The sequence below is a fragment of the Oncorhynchus gorbuscha genome, unplaced genomic scaffold (genome assembly GCF_021184085.1).
Source record: "Oncorhynchus gorbuscha isolate QuinsamMale2020 ecotype Even-year unplaced genomic scaffold, OgorEven_v1.0 Un_scaffold_897, whole genome shotgun sequence".
Lineage (NCBI taxonomy): Eukaryota > Metazoa > Chordata > Actinopteri > Salmoniformes > Salmonidae > Oncorhynchus > Oncorhynchus gorbuscha.
The window spans coordinates 65,493-82,399 of NW_025745869.1; the positions used below are offsets into that span (position 1 = coordinate 65,493).

Consider the following 16,907-nt stretch of genomic DNA (forward strand, 5'->3'; position numbering starts at 1 on the left):
GAATACTGACTATACTAAACTGAATACTGACTATAATAAACTGAATACTGTATACTGACTATAATAAACTGAATACTGTATACTGACTATATCGAACGGTATACTGAATACTGACTATATCGAACAGTATACTGAATACTGAATACTGACTATACTGACTATACTAAACTATACTAAACTGTATACTGACTATACTGAATATACTATGACCCTACACCCAAACAAGGGCACTGCGTTTATCCACCTCTGGCCTGCTCGCCTCCCTACCACTGAGGAAGTACAGCTCCCGCTCAGCCCAGTCAAAACTGTTCGCTGCCCTGGCCCCCCAATGGTGGAACAAACTCCCTCACGACGCCAGGACAGCGGAGTCAATCACCACCTTCCGGAGACACCTGAAACCCCACCTCTTTAAGGAATACCTAGGATAGGATAAGTAATCCCTCTCACCCCCCCCCCCCCCTTAAGTTTTAGATGCACTATTGTTAAGTGACTGTCCCACTGGATGTCATAAGGTGAATGCACCAATTTGTAAGTCGCTCTGGATAAGAGCGTCTGCTAAATGACTTAAATGTAAATGTAAATGTAATGTAAATGTATACTGAATACTGACTAGAACCCATGCCTCTAGTCATCCTCATACCTTATCATAGAGGTTTCCAGAGGGCCTCTAGTCATCCTCATACCTTATCATAGAGGTTTCCAGAGGGCCTCTAGTCATCCTCATACCTTATCATAGAGGTTTCCAGAGGGCTTCTAGTCATCCTCATACCTTATCATAGAGGTTTCCAGAGGGCTTCTAGTCATACTCATACCTTATCATAGAGGTTTCCAGAGAGTCTCTAGTCATACTCATACCTTATCATAGAGGTTTCCAGAGAGTCTCTAGTCAAACCTTATCATAGAGGTTTCCAGAGGGCTTCTAGTCATACTCATACCTTATCATAGAGGTTTCCAGAGGGCTTCTAGTCATCCTCATACCTTATCATAGAGGTTTCCAGAGGGCTTCTAGTCATACTCATACCTTATCATAGAGGTTTCCAGAGAGTCTCTAGTCAAACCTTATCATAGAGGTTTCCAGAGGGCTTCTAGTCATACTCATACCTTATCATAGAGGTTTCCAGAGAGTCTCTAGTCAAACCTTATCATAGAGGTTTCCAGAGGGCCTCTAGTCATACTCATACCTTATCATAGAGGTTTCCAGAGAGTCTCTAGTCAAACCTTATCATAGAGGTTTCAGAGAGTCTCTAGTCAAACCTTATCATAGAGGTTTCCAGAGGGCTTCTAGTCATACTCATACCTTATCATAGAGGTTTCCAGAGAGTCTCTAGTCAAACCTTATCATAGAGGTTTCAGAGGGCTTCTAGTCATACTCATACCTTATCATAGAGGTTTCCAGAGAGTCTCTAGTCAAACCTTATCATAGAGGTTTCCAGAGGGCCTCTAGTCATACTCATACCTTATCATAGAGGTTTCCAGAGAGTCTCTAGTCAAACCTTATCATAGAGGTTTCCAGAGAGTCTCTAGTCAAACCTTATCATAGAGGTTTCCAGAGGGCTTCTAGTCATACTCATACCTTATCATAGAGGTTTCCAGAGAGTCTCTAGTCATACTCATACCTTATCATAGAGGTTTCCAGAGGGCTTCTAGTCATCCTCATACCTTATCATAGAGGTTTCCAGAGGGCTTCTAGTCATACTCATACCTTATCATAGAGGTTTCCAGAGGGCCTCTAGTCATCCTCATACCTTATCATAGAGGTTTCCAGAGGGCTTCTAGTCATCCTCATACCTTATCATAGAGGTTTCCAGAGGGCTTCTAGTCATACTCATACCTTATCATAGAGGTTTCCAGAGAGTCTCTAGTCATACTCATACCTTATCATAGAGGTTTCCAGAGAGTCTCTAGTCAAACCTTATCATAGAGGTTTCCAGAGGGCTTCTAGTCATACTCATACCTTATCATAGAGGTTTCCAGAGGGCTTCTAGTCATCCTCATACCTTATCATAGAGGTTTCCAGAGGGCTTCTAGTCATACTCATACCTTATCATAGAGGTTTCCAGAGAGTCTCTAGTCATACTCATACCTTATCATAGAGGTTTCCAGAGAGTCTCTAGTCAAACCTTATCATAGAGGTTTCCAGAGGGCTTCTAGTCATACTCATACCTTATCATAGAGGTTTCCAGAGAGTCTCTAGTCAAACCTTATCATAGAGGTTTCCAGAGGGCCTCTAGTCATACTCATACCTTATCATAGAGGTTTCCAGAGAGTCTCTAGTCAAACCTTATCATAGAGGTTTCCAGAGAGTCTCTAGTCAAACCTTATCATAGAGGTTTCCAGAGGGCTTCTAGTCATACTCATACCTTATCATAGAGGTTTCCAGAGAGTCTCTAGTCAAACCTTATCATAGAGGTTTCCAGAGGGCTTCTAGTCATACTCATACCTTATCATAGAGGTTTCCAGAGAGTCTCTAGTCAAACCTTATCATAGAGGTTTCCAGAGAGTCTCTAGTCAAACCTTATCATAGAGGTTTCCAGAGGGCTTCTAGTCATACTCATACCTTATCATAGAGGTTTCCAGAGAGTCTCTAGTCATCCTCATACCTTATCATAGAGGTTTCCAGAGGGCTTCTAGTCATCCTCATACCTTATCATAGAGGTTTCCAGAGGGCTTCTAGTCATACTCATACCTTATCATAGAGGTTTCCAGAGGGCCTCTAGTCATCCTCATACCTTATCATAGAGGTTTCCAGAGGGCTTCTAGTCATCCTCATACCTTATCATAGAGGTTTCCAGAGGGCTTCTAGTCATACTCATACCTTATCATAGAGGTTTCCAGAGAGTCTCTAGTCATACTCATACCTTATCATAGAGGTTTCCAGAGAGTCTCTAGTCAAACCTTATCATAGAGGTTTCCAGAGGGCTTCTAGTCATACTCATACCTTATCATAGAGGTTTCCAGAGGGCTTCTAGTCATCCTCATACCTTATCATAGAGGTTTCCAGAGGGCTTCTAGTCATACTCATACCTTATCATAGAGGTTTCCAGAGAGTCTCTAGTCATACTCATACCTTATCATAGAGGTTTCCAGAGAGTCTCTAGTCAAACCTTATCATAGAGGTTTCCAGAGGGCTTCTAGTCATACTCATACCTTATCATAGAGGTTTCCAGAGAGTCTCTAGTCAAACCTTATCATAGAGGTTTCCAGAGGGCCTCTAGTCATACTCATACCTTATCATAGAGGTTTCCAGAGAGTCTCTAGTCAAACCTTATCATAGAGGTTTCCAGAGAGTCTCTAGTCAAACCTTATCATAGAGGTTTCCAGAGGGCTTCTAGTCATACTCATACCTTATCATAGAGGTTTCCAGAGAGTCTCTAGTCAAACCTTATCATAGAGGTTTCCAGAGGGCTTCTAGTCATACTCATACCTTATCATAGAGGTTTCCAGAGAGTCTCTAGTCAAATCTTATCATAGAGGTTTCCAGAGGGCCTCTAGTCATACTCATACCTTATCATAGAGGTTTCCAGAGAGTCTCTAGTCAAACCTTATCATAGAGGTTTCCAGAGAGTCTCTAGTCAAACCTTATCATAGAGGTTTCCAGAGGGCTTCTAGTCATACTCATACCTTATCATAGAGGTTTCCAGAGAGTCTCTAGTCAAACCTTATCATAGAGGTTTCCAGAGGGCTTCTAGTCATACTCATACCTTATCATAGAGGTTTCCAGAGAGTCTCTAGTCAAACCTTATCATAGAGGTTTCCAGAGGGCCTCTAGTCATACTCATACCTTATCATAGAGGTTTCCAGAGAGTCTCTAGTCAAACCTTATCATAGAGGTTTCCAGAGAGTCTCTAGTCAAACCTTATCATAGAGGTTTCCAGAGGGCTTCTAGTCATACTCATACCTTATCATAGAGGTTTCCAGAGAGTCTCTAGTCAAACCTTATCATAGAGGTTTCCAGAGGGCCTCTAGTCATACTCATACCTTATCATAGAGGTTTCCAGAGAGTCTCTAGTCAAACCTTATCATAGAGGTTTCCAGAGGGCCTCTAGTCATACTCATACCTTATCATAGAGGTTTCCAGAGAGTCTCTAGTCAAACCTTATCATAGAGGTTTCCAGAGGGCCTCTAGTCATACTCATACCTTATCATAGAGGTTTCCAGAGAGCCTCTAGTCATACTCATACCTTATCATAGAGGTATCCAGAGGGCCTCTAGTCATACTCATACCTTATCATAGAGGTTTCCAGAGAGTCTCTAGTCAAACCTTATCATAGAGGTTTCCAGAGGGCCTCTAGTCAACCTCATACCTTATCATAGAGGTTTCCAGAGGGCCTCAAGTCATCCTCATACCTTATCATAGAGGTTTCCAGAGGGACTCTAGTCATCCTCATACCTTATCATAGAGGTTTCCAGAGGGACTCTAGTCATCCTCATACCTTATCATAGAGGTTTCCAGAGGGACTCTAGTCATCCTCATACCTTATCATAGAGGTTTCCAGAGAGCCTCTAGTCATCCTCATACCTTATCATAGAGGTTTCCAGAGGGACTCTAGTCATCCTCATACCTTATCATAGAGGTTTCCAGAGGGACTCTAGTCATACTCATACCTTATCATAGAGGTTTCCAGAGTTCCTCTTGTCGTCCTCATCACTACTGTCCTCTATGGGAGGGCTCTCCCTCTTCATGTCGTCCCCTAGGTAGTGTTCAAACACGCTGGAGAAGGCTATAGCTGACAGCATGCACACTACAGGGGTCAGGGTCAGCATCAGACGGACCATCACTCCAGCAAAGTAGACAGCACTGATGGCATACAGGGCCACTAGGGGGAGACAGAGAGCAGGGTTAGAATTTAATATACTGGGTTAGAGTTTAATATACTGATGGCATACAGGGCCACTAGGGGGAGACAGAGAGCAGGGTTAGAGTTTAATATACTGGGTTAGGGTTTAATATACTGGGTTAGAGTTTAATATACTGGGTTAGGGTTTAATATACTGGGTTAGAGCTTAATATACTGGGTTAGGGTTTAATATACTGGGTTAGAGTTTAATATACTGGGTTAGGGTTTAATATACTGGGTTAGGGTTTAATATACTGGGTTAGAGCTTAATATACTGGGTTAGGGTTTAATATACTGGGTTAGGGTTTAATATACTGGGTTAGAATTTAATATACTGGGTTAGGGTTAAATATACTGGGTTAGGGTTAAATATACTGGCTTATGGTTTAATATACTGGGTTAGAATTTAATACACTGATGGCATACAGGTCCACTAGGGGGAGACAGAGAGCAGGGTTAGAATTTAATATACTGGGTTAGGGTTTAATATACTGGGTTAGAGTTGAATATACTGGGTTAGAGTTTAATATACTGGGTTAGAGTTTAATATACTGAGTTAGAGTTTAATATACTGGGTTAGAGTTTAATATACTGGGTTAGGGTTTAATATACTGATGGCATACAGGGCCACTAGGGGGAGACAGAGAGCAGGGTTAGAGTTTAATATATTGGGTTAGAGTTAAATATACTGGGTTAGAGTTTAATATACTGGGTTAGAGTTTAATATACTGGGTTAGAGTTTAATATACTGGGTTAGAGTTTAATATACTGGGTTAGAGTTTAATATACTGGGTTAGAGTTTAATATACTGGGTTAGAGTTTAATATACTGGGTTAGAGTTTAATATACTGGGTTAGAGTTTAATATACTGGGTTAGGGTTTAATATACTGATGGCATACAGGGCCACTAGGGGGAGACAGAGAGCAGGGTTAGAGTTTAATATACTGGGTTAGGGTTTAATATACTGATGGCATACATGGCCACTAGGGGGAGACAGAGAGCAGGGTTAGAGTTTAATATACTGGGTTAGGGTTAAATATACTGGGTTAGGGTTTAATATACTGGGTTAGAGTTTAATATACTGGGTTAGGGTTTAATATACTGATGGCATACAGGGCCACTAGGGGGAGACAGAGAGCAGGGTTAGAGTGTAATATACTGGGTTAGGGTTTAATATACTGGGTTAGAGTTTAATATACTGGGTTAGGGTTTAATATACTGGGTTAGAGTTTAATATACTGGGTTAGAGTTTAATATACTGGGTTAGAGTTTAATATACTGGGTTAGGGTTTAATATACTGGGTTAGAGTTTAATATACTGGGTTAGGGTTTAATATACTGGGTTAGGGTTTAATATACTGATGGCATACAGGGCCACTAGGGGGAGACAGAGAGCAGGGTTAGAGTTTAATATACTGGGTTAGGGTTTAATATACTGGGTTAGAGTTTAATATACTGGGTTAGGGTTTAATATACTGGGTTAGAGTTTAATATACTGGGTTAGAGTTTAATATACTGGGTTAGGGTTTAATATACTGGGTTAGAGTTTAATATACTGGGTTAGAGCTTAATATACTGGGTTAGGGTTTAATATACTGGGTTAGGGTTTAATATACTGGGTTAGGGTTTAATATACTGGGTTAGAGTTTAATATACTGGGTTAGGGTTTAATATACTGGGTTAGGGTTTAATATACTGGGTTAGAGTTTAATATACTGGGTTAGGGTTTAATATACTGGGTTAGAGTTTAATATACTGGGTTAGAGCTTAATATACTGGGTTAGGGTTTAATATACTGGGTTAGAGTTTAATATACTGGGTTAGAGCTTAATATACTGGGTTAGGGTTTAATATACTGGGTTAGAGTTTAATATACTGGGTTAGAGCTTAATATACTGGGTTAGGGTTTAATATACTGGGTTAGAGTTTAATATACTGGGTTAGAGCTTAATATACTGGGTTAGGGTTTAATATACTGGGTTAGGGTTTAATATACTGGGTTAGGGTTTAATATACTGGGTTAGAGTTTAATATACTGGGTTAGGGTTTAATATACTGGGTTAGAGTTTAATATACTGGGTTAGAGCTTAATATACTGGGTTAGGGTTTAATATACTGGGTTAGAGCTTAATATACTGGGTTAGGGTTTAATATACTGGGTTCGAGTTTAATATACTGGGTTAGGGTTTAATATACTGGGTTAGAGTTTAATATACTGGGTTAGAGTTTAATATACTGGGTTAGGGTTTAATATACTGGGTTAGAGTTTAATATACTGGGTTAGAGTTTAATATACTGGGTTAGAATTTAATATACTGGGTTAGAGTTTAATATACTGGGTTAGAATTTAATATACTGGGTTAGAGCTTAATATACTGGGTTAGGGTTTAATATACTGGGTTAGAGTTTAATATACTGGGTTAGGGTTTAATATACTGGGTTAGAGTTTAATATACTGGGTTAGGGTTTAATATACTGGGTTAGAGTTTAATATACTGGGTTAGGTTTAATATACTGGGTTAGAGTTTAATATACTGGGTTAGAGTTTAATATACTGGGTTAGAGTTTAATATACTGGGTTAGAGTTTAATATACTGGGTTAGAGTTTAATATACTGGGTTAGAGTTTAATATACTGGGTTAGAGTTTAATATACTGGGTTAGGGTTTAATATACTGGGTTAGAGTTTAATATACTGGGTTAGAGTTTAATATACTGGGTTAGAGTTTAATATACTGGGTTAGAGTTTAATATACTGGGTTAGGGTTTAATATACTGGGTTAGAGTTTAATATACTGGGTTAGAGTTTAATATACTGGGTTAGAGTTTAATATACTGGGTTAGAGTTTAATATACTGGGTTAGGGTTTAATATACTGGGTTAGAGTTTAATATACTGGGTTAGGGTTTAATATACTGGGTTAGGGTTTAATATACTGGGTTAGAGTTTAATATACTGGGTTAGAGTTTAATATACTGGGTTAGAGTTGAATATACTGGGTTAGGGTTTAATATACTGGGTTAGAGTTTAATATACTGGGTTAGGGTTTAATATACTGGGTTAGAGTTTAATATACTGGGTTAGAGTTTAATATACTGGGTTAGGGTTTAATATACTGGGTTAGAGTTTAATATACTGGGTTAGAGTTTAATATACTGGGTTAGGGTTTAATATACTGGGTTAGAGTTTAATATACTGGGTTAGGGTTTAATATACTGGGTTAGAGTTTAATATACTGGGTTAGGGTTTAATATACTGGGTTAGAGTTTAATATACTGGGTTAGAGTTTAATATACTGGGTTAGGGTTTAATATACTGGGTTAGAGTTTAATATACTGGGTTAGAGTTTAATATACTGGGTTAGAGTTTAATATACTGGGTTAGGGTGTAATATACTGGGTTAGAGTTTAATATACTGGGTTAGGGTTTAATATACTGGGTTAGAGTTTAATATACTGGGTTAGAGTTTAATATACTGGGTTAGGGTTTAATATACTGGGTTAGAGTTTAATATACTGGGTTAGAGTTTAATATACTGGGTTAGAGTTTAATATACTGGGTTAGAGTTTAATATACTGGGTTAGAGTTTAATATACTGGGTTAGGGTTTAATATACTGATGGCATACAGGGCCACTAGGGGGAGACAGAGAGCAGGGTTAGAGTTTAATATACTGGGTTAGGGTTTAATATACTGATGGCATACAGGGCCACTAGGGGGAGACAGAGAGCAGGGTTAGAGTTTAATATACTGGGTTAGGGTTAAATATACTGGGTTAGGGTTTAATATACTGGGTTAGAGTTTAATATACTGGGTTAGGGTTTAATATACTGATGGCATACAGGGCCACTAGGGGGAGACAGAGAGCAGGGTTAGAGTTTAATATACTGGGTTAGGGTTTAATATACTGGGTTAGAGTTTAATATACTGGGTTAGGGTTTAATATACTGGGTTAGAGTTTAATATACTGGGTTAGAGTTTAATATACTGGGTTAGAGTTTAATATACTGGGTTAGGGTTTAATATACTGGGTTAGAGTTTAATATACTGGGTTAGGGTTTAATATACTGGGTTAGGGTTTAATATACTGGGTTAGGGTTTAATATACTGATGGCATACAGGGCCACTAGGGGGAGACAGAGAGCAGGGTTAGAGTTTAATATACTGGGTTAGGGTTTAATATACTGGGTTAGAGTTTAATATACTGGGTTAGGGTTTAATATACTGGGTTAGAGTTTAATATACTGGGTTAGAGTTTAATATACTGGGTTAGGGTTTAATATACTGGGTTAGAGTTTAATATACTGGGTTAGGGTTTAATATACTGGGTTAGGGTTTAATATACTGGGTTAGGGTTTAATATACTGGGTTAGGGTTTAATATACTGGGTTAGGGTTTAATATACTGGGTTAGAGTTTAATATACTGGGTTAGAGCTTAATATACTGGGTTAGGGTTTAATATACTGGGTTAGGGTTTAATATACTGGGTTAGGGTTTAATATACTGGGTTAGAGTTTAATATACTGGGTTAGGGTTTAATATACTGGGTTAGGGTTTAATATACTGGGTTAGAGTTTAATATACTGGGTTAGGGTTTAATATACTGGGTTAGAGTTTAATATACTGGGTTAGAGCTTAATATACTGGGTTAGGGTTTAATATACTGGGTTAGAGTTTAATATACTGGGTTAGAGCTTAATATACTGGGTTAGGGTTTAATATAATGGGTTAGAGTTTAATATACTGGGTTAGAGCTTAATATACTGGGTTAGGGTTTAATATACTGGGTTAGAGTTTAATATACTGGGTTAGAGCTTAATATACTGGGTTAGGGTTTAATATACTGGGTTAGGGTTTAATATACTGGGTTAGGGTTTAATATACTGGGTTAGAGTTTAATATACTGGGTTAGGGTTTAATATACTGGGTTAGAGTTTAATATACTGGGTTAGAGCTTAATATACTGGGTTAGGGTTTAATATACTGGGTTAGAGCTTAATATACTGGGTTAGGGTTTAATATACTGGGTTAGAGTTTAATATACTGGGTTAGGGTTTAATATACTGGGTTAGAGTTTAATATACTGGGTTAGAGTTTAAAATACTGGGTTAGGGTTTAATATACTGGGTTAGAATTTAATATACTGGGTTAGAGTTTAATATACTGGGTTAGAATTTAATATACTGGGTTAGAGTTTAATATACTGGGTTAGAATTTAATATACTGGGTTAGAGCTTAATATACTGGGTTAGGGTTTAATATACTGGGTTAGAGTTTAATATACTGGGTTAGGGTTTAATATACTGGGTTAGAGTTTAATATACTGGGTTAGGGTTTAATATACTGGGTTAGAGTTTAATATACTGGGTTAGGGTTTAATATACTGGGTTAGAGTTTAATATACTGGGTTAGGGTTTAATATACTGGGTTAGAGTTTAATATACTGGGTTAGGGTTTAATATACTGGGTTAGGGTTTAATATACTGGGTTAGAGTTTAATATACTGGGTTAGAGTTTAATATACTGGGTTAGAGTTTAATATACTGGGTTAGGGTTTAATATACTGGGTTAGAGTTTAATATACTGGGTTAGGGTTTAATATACTGGGTTAGAGTTTAATATACTGGGTTAGAGTTTAATATACTGGGTTAGGGTTTAATATACTGGGTTAGGGTTTAATATACTGATGGCATACAGGGCCACTAGGGGGAGACAGAGAGCAGGGTTAGAGTTTAATATACTGGGTTAGGGTTTAATATACTGATGGCATACATGGCCACTAGGGGGAGACAGAGAGCAGGGTTAGAGTTTAATATACTGGGTTAGGGTTAAATATACTGGGTTAGGGTTTAATATACTGGGTTAGAGTTTAATATACTGGGTTAGGGTTTAATATACTGATGGCATACAGGGCCACTAGGGGGAGACAGAGAGCAGGGTTAGAGTTTAATATACTGGGTTAGGGTTTAATATACTGGGTTAGAGTTTAATATACTGGGTTAGGGTTTAATATACTGGGTTAGAGTTTAATATACTGGGTTAGAGTTTAATATACTGGGTTAGAGTTTAATATACTGGGTTAGGGTTTAATATACTGGGTTAGAGTTTAATATACTGGGTTAGGGTTTAATATACTGGGTTAGGGTTTAATATACTGATGGCATACAGGGCCACTAGGGAGACAGAGAGCAGGGTTAGAGTTTAATATACTGGGTTAGGGTTTAATATACTGGGTTAGAGTTTAATATACTGGGTTAGGGTTTAATATACTGGGTTAGAGTTTAATATACTGGGTTAGAGTTTAATATACTGGGTTAGGGTTTAATATACTGGGTTAGAGTTTAATATACTGGGTTAGAGTTTAATATACTGGGTTAGGTTTAATATACTGGGTTAGGGTTTAATATACTGAGTTAGGGTTTAATATACTGGGTTAGAGTTTAATATACTGGGTTAGGGTTTAATATACTGGGTTAGGGTTTAATATACTGGGTTAGAGTTTAATATACTGGGTTAGGGTTTAATATACTGGGTTAGAGTTTAATATACTGGGTTAGAGCTTAATATACTGGGTTAGGGTTTAATATACTGGGTTAGAGTTTAATATACTGGGTTAGAGCTTAATATACTGGGTTAGGGTTTAATATACTGGGTTAGAGTTTAATATACTGGGTTAGAGCTTAATATACTGGGTTAGGGTTTAATATACTGGGTTAGAGTTTAATATACTGGGTTAGAGCTTAATATACTGGGTTAGGGTTTAATATACTGGGTTAGGGTTTAATATACTGGGTTAGGGTTTAATATACTGGGTTAGAGTTTAATATACTGGGTTAGGGTTTAATATACTGGGTTAGAGTTTAATATACTGGGTTAGAGCTTAATATACTGGGTTAGGGTTTAATATACTGGGTTAGAGCTTAATATACTGGGTTAGGGTTTAATATACTGGGTTAGAGTTTAATATACTGGGTTAGGGTTTAATATACTGGGTTAGAGTTTAATATACTGGGTTAGAGTTTAATATACTGGGTTAGGGTTTAATATACTGGGTTAGAGTTTAATATACTGGGTTAGAGTTTAATATACTGGGTTAGAATTTAATATACTGGGTTAGAGTTTAATATACTGGGTTAGAATTTAATATACTGGGTTAGAGTTTAATATACTGGGTTAGGGTTTAATATACTGGGTTAGAGTTTAATATACTGGGTTAGGGTTTAATATACTGGGTTAGAGTTTAATATACTGGGTTAGGTTTAATATACTGGGTTAGAGTTTAATATACTGGGTTAGGGTTTAATATACTGGGTTAGAGTTTAATATACTGGGTTAGAGTTTAATATACTGGGTTAGAGTTTAATATACTGGGTTAGAGTTTAATATACTGGGTTAGAGTTTAATATACTGGGTTAGAGTTTAATATACTGGGTTAGAGTTTAATATACTGGGTTAGGGTTTAATATACTGGGTTAGAGTTTAATATACTGGGTTAGAGTTTAATATACTGGGTTAGAGTTTAATATACTGGGTTAGAGTTTAATATACTGGGTTAGGGTTTAATATACTGGGTTAGAGTTTAATATACTGGGTTAGAGTTTAATATACTGGGTTAGAGTTTAATATACTGTTAGAGTTTAATATACTGGGTTAGGGTTTAATATACTGGGTTAGAGTTTAATATACTGGGTTAGGGTTTAATATACTGGGTTAGGGTTTAATATACTGGGTTAGAGTTTAATATACTGGGTTAGAGTTTAATATACTGGGTTAGAGTTTAATATACTGGGTTAGGGTTTAATATACTGGGTTAGAGTTTAATATACTGGGTTAGAGCTTAATATACTGGGTTAGGGTTTAATATACTGGGTTAGGGTTTAATATACTGGGTTAGGGTTTAATATACTGGGTTAGAGTTTAATATACTGGGTTAGGGTTTAATATACTGGGTTAGAGTTTAATATACTGGGTTAGAGCTTAATATACTGGGTTAGGGTTTAATATACTGGGTTAGAGTTTAATATACTGGGTTAGGGTTTAATATACTGGGTTAGAGTTTAATATACTGGGTTAGGGTTTAATATACTGGGTTAGAGTTTAATATACTGGGTTAGAGTTTAATATACTGGGTTAGGGTTTAATATACTGGGTTAGAGTTTAATATACTGGGTTAGAGTTTAATATACTGGGTTAGAATTTAATATACTGGGTTAGAGTTTAATATACTGGGTTAGAATTTAATATACTGGGTTAGAGCTTAATATACTGGGTTAGGGTTTAATATACTGGGTTAGAGTTTAATATACTGGGTTAGGGTTTAATATACTGGGTTAGAGTTTAATATACTGGGTTAGGGTTTAATATACTGGGTTAGAGTTTAATATACTGGGTTAGGGTTTAATATACTGGGTTAGAGTTTAATATACTGGGTTAGAGTTTAATACTAGTTTAATATACTGGGTTAGAGTTTAATATACTGGGTTAGAGTTTAATATACTGGGTTAGGAGTTTAATATACTGGGTTAGAGTTTAATATACTGGGTTAGGGAGTTTAATATACTGGGTTAGGGTTTAATATACTGGGTTAGAGTTTAATATACTGGGTTAGAGTTTAATATACTGGGTTAGAGTTTAATATACTGGGTTAGGGTTTAATATACTGGGTTAGAGTTTAATATACTGGGTTAGAGTTTAATATACTGGAGTTAGAGTTTAATATACTGGGTTAGGGTTTAATATACTGGGTTAGAGTTTAATATACTGGGTTAGGGTTTAATATACTGGGTTAGGGTTTAATATACTGGGTTAGGGTTTAATATACTGGGTTAGAGTTTAATATACTGGGTTAGAGTTTAATATACTGGGTTAGGGTTTAATATACTGGGTTAGAGTTTAATATACTGGGTTAGGGTTTAATATACTGGGTTAGAGTTTAATATACTGGGTTAGAGTTTAATATACTGGGTTAGGGTTTAATATACTGGGTTAGAGTTTAATATACTGGGTTAGAGTTTAATATACTGGGTTAGGTTTAATATACTGGGTTAGAGTTTAATATACTGGGTTAGGGTTTAATATACTGGGTTAGAGTTTAATATACTGGGTTAGGGTTTAATATACTGGGTTAGAGTTTAATATACTGGGTTAGAGTTTAATATACTGGGTTTAATATACTGGGTTAGAGTTTAATATACTGGGTTAGAGTTTAATATACTGGGTTAGAGTTTAATATACTGGGTTACTGGGTTAGGTTTAATATACTGGGTTAGAGTTTAATATACTGGGTTAGGGTTTAATATACTGGGTTAGAGTTTAATATACTGGGTTAGAGTTTAATATACTGGGTTAGGGTTTAATATACTGGGTTAGAGTTTAATATACTGGGTTAGAGTTTAATATACTGGGTTAGAGTTTAATATACTGGGTTAGAGTTTAATATACTGGGTTAGGGTTTAATATACTGATGGCATAGTTTAGGGCCACTAGGGGGAGACAGAGAGCAGGGTTAGAGTTTAATATACTGGGTTAGGGTTTAATATACTGATGGCATACAGGGCCACTAGGGGAGACAGGGTTTAAGCAGGGTTAGAGTTTAATATACTGGGTTAGGGTTAAATATACTGGGTTAGGGTTTAATATACTGGGTTAGAGTTTAATATACTGGGTTAGGGTTTAATACTGATGGCATACAGGGCCACTAGGGGGAGACAGAGAGCAGGGTTAGAGTTTAATATACTGGGTTAGGGTTTAATATACTGGGTTAGAGTTTAATATACTGGGTTAGGGTTTAATATACTGGGTTAGAGTTTAATATACTGGGTTAGAGTTTAATATACTGGGTTAGAGTTTAATATACTGGGTTAGGGTTTAATATACTGGGTTAGAGTTTAATATACTGGGTTAGGGTTTAATATACTGGGTTAGGGTTTAATATACTGATGGCATACAGGGCCACTAGGGGAGACAGAGAGCAGGGTTAGAGTTTAATATACTGGGTTAGGGTTTAATATACTGGGTTAGAGTTTAATATACTGGGTTAGGGTTTAATATACTGGGTTAGAGTTTAATATACTGGGTTAGAGTTTAATATACTGGGTTAGGGTTTAATATACTGGGTTAGAGTTTAATATACTGGGTTAGGGTTTAATATACTGGGTTAGAGTTTAATATACTGGGTTAGGGTTTAATATACTGGGTTAGGGTTTAATATACTGGGTTAGGGTTTAATATACTGGGTTAGAGTTTAATATACTGGGTTAGAGCTTAATATACTGGGTTAGGGTTTAATATACTGGGTTAGGGTTTAATATACTGGGTTAGGGTTTAATATACTGGGTTAGAGTTTAATATACTGGGTTAGGGTTTAATATACTGGGTTAGGGTTTAATATACTGGGTTAGAGTTTAATATACTGGGTTAGGGTTTAATATACTGGGTTAGAGTTTAATATACTGGGTTAGAGTTTAATATACTGGGTTAGGGTTTAATATACTGGGTTAGAGTTTAATATACTGGGTTAGAGTTTAATATACTGGGTTAGGGTTTAATATAATGGGTTAGAGTTTAATATACTGGGTTAGAGCTTAATATACTGGGTTAGGGTTTAATATACTGGGTTAGGGTTTAATATACTGGGTTAGAGCTTAATATACTGGGTTAGGGTTTAATATACTGGGTTAGGGTTTAATATACTGGGTTAGGGTTTAATATACTGGGTTAGAGTTTAATATACTGGGTTAGGGTTTAATATACTGGGTTAGAGTTTAATATACTGGGTTAGAGTTTAATATACTGGGTTAGGGTTTAATATACTGGGTTAGAGCTTAATATACTGGGTTAGGGTTTAATATACTGGGTTAGAGTTTAATATACTGGGTTAGGGTTTAATATACTGGGTTAGAGTTTAATATACTGGGTTAGAGTTTAATATACTGGGTTAGGGTTTAATATACTGGGTTAGAGTTTAATATACTGGGTTAGAGTTTAATATACTGGGTTAGAATTTAATATACTGGGTTAGAGTTTAATATACTGGGTTAGAATTTAATATACTGGGTTAGAGCTTAATATACTGGGTTAGGGTTTAATATACTGGGTTAGAGTTTAATATACTGGGTTAGGGTTTAATATACTGGGTTAGAGTTTAATATACTGGGTTAGGGTTTAATATACTGGGTTAGAGTTTAATATACTGGGTTACTGGGGTTTAATATACTGGGTTAGAGTTTAATATACTGGGTTAGGGTTTAATATACTGGGTTAGGGTTTAATATACTGGGTTAGAGTTTAATATACTGGGTTAGGTTTAATATACTGGGTTAGGGTTTAATATACTGGGTTAGGAGTTTAATATACTGGGTTAGAGTTTAATATACTGGGTTAGAGTTTAATATACTGGGTTAGGTTTAATATACTGGGTTAGGGTTTAATATACTGGGTTAGAGTTTAATATACTGGGTTAGAGTTTAATATACTGGGTTAGAGTTTAATATACTGGGTTAGAGTTTAATATACTGGGTTAGGGTTTAATATACTGGGTTAGAGTTTAATATACTGGGTTAGAGTTTAATATACTGGGTTAGAGTTTAATATACTGGGTTAGGGTTTAATATACTGGGTTAGAGTTTAATATACTGGGTTAGAGTTTAATATACTGGGTTAGGGTTTAATATACTGGGTTAGTTTAATATACTGGGTTAGTTTAATATACTGGGTTAGAGTTTAATATACTGGGTTAGAGTTTAATATACTGGGTTAGGGTTTAATATACTGGGTTAGAGTTTAATATACTGGGTTAGGGTTTAATATACTGGGTTAGAGTTTAATATACTGGGTTAGAGTTTAATATACTGGGTTAGGGTTTAATATACTGGGTTAGAGTTTAATATACTGGGTTAGAGTTTAATATACTGGGTTAGAGTTTAATATACTGGGTTAGAGTTTAATATACTGGGTTAGGGTTTAATATACTGATGGCATACAGGGCCACTAGGGGGAGACAGAGAGCAGGGTTAGAGTTTAATATACTGGGTTAGGGTTTAATATACTGATGGCATACAGGGCCACTAG

The 16,907-nt window shown here is 36.3% G+C and overlaps 1 pseudogene; it reads right to left on the reverse strand.

Moving 5' to 3' along the window:
* Window positions 1-16,907, reverse strand: part of LOC124020747 — a 114,390-nt pseudogene that overhangs the window by 35,665 nt on the left and 61,818 nt on the right.